General features: G+C 45.0%; 1 non-coding gene across 1 annotated transcript in view; it reads left to right on the forward strand.

Moving 5' to 3' along the window:
- The first annotated feature begins 335 nt into the window (after positions 1 to 335).
- LOC143187958 (small subunit ribosomal RNA) overlaps positions 336 to 391 on the forward strand; it is a 1,921-nt gene continuing 1,865 nt past the window's right edge. Inside the window, exon 1 of the ribosomal RNA XR_013003396.1 lies at positions 336 to 391. This exon is cut by the window's right edge and continues 1,865 nt beyond it. This is a non-coding gene — a ribosomal RNA (small subunit ribosomal RNA).

Below are 391 nucleotides of genomic sequence, written 5' to 3' on the forward strand. Positions count from 1 at the left end.
CACTGTGATGCTTGGCTCTGGAAATTGTGTGAAAGGGCGGCTCGATCCGAGAGAGAGGAAGTTCACAGGAATATTTTTGTGGAAGGATATGTTCTGTGATTCTTCACTCTCATATGAAGAAGAATTGTGTGTGAAAGGCTGGTGGATCGTTGCCGAAGGAGCTCAAGTATCACGACGGAGAGAATAGTTTCGTGGATATTTCTCTGTGTGATAATTCTTGTCTCGAAAATTAGAAACTAGAGAGAAAAGAGAGTGTCGTCGATCGGTGATCTGCAAAAGTGAAACCGACGACGATGGTGAAGTAGGAGAGGAGGAGGAGTCTTTACGAAGCTCGCTCCCTGGTTGATCCTGCCAGTAGTCATATGCTTGTCTCAAAGATTAAGCCATGCAT

This window comes from Calliopsis andreniformis, unplaced genomic scaffold, assembly GCF_051401765.1.
Source record: "Calliopsis andreniformis isolate RMS-2024a unplaced genomic scaffold, iyCalAndr_principal scaffold0424, whole genome shotgun sequence".
Taxonomy (NCBI): domain Eukaryota; kingdom Metazoa; phylum Arthropoda; class Insecta; order Hymenoptera; family Andrenidae; genus Calliopsis; species Calliopsis andreniformis.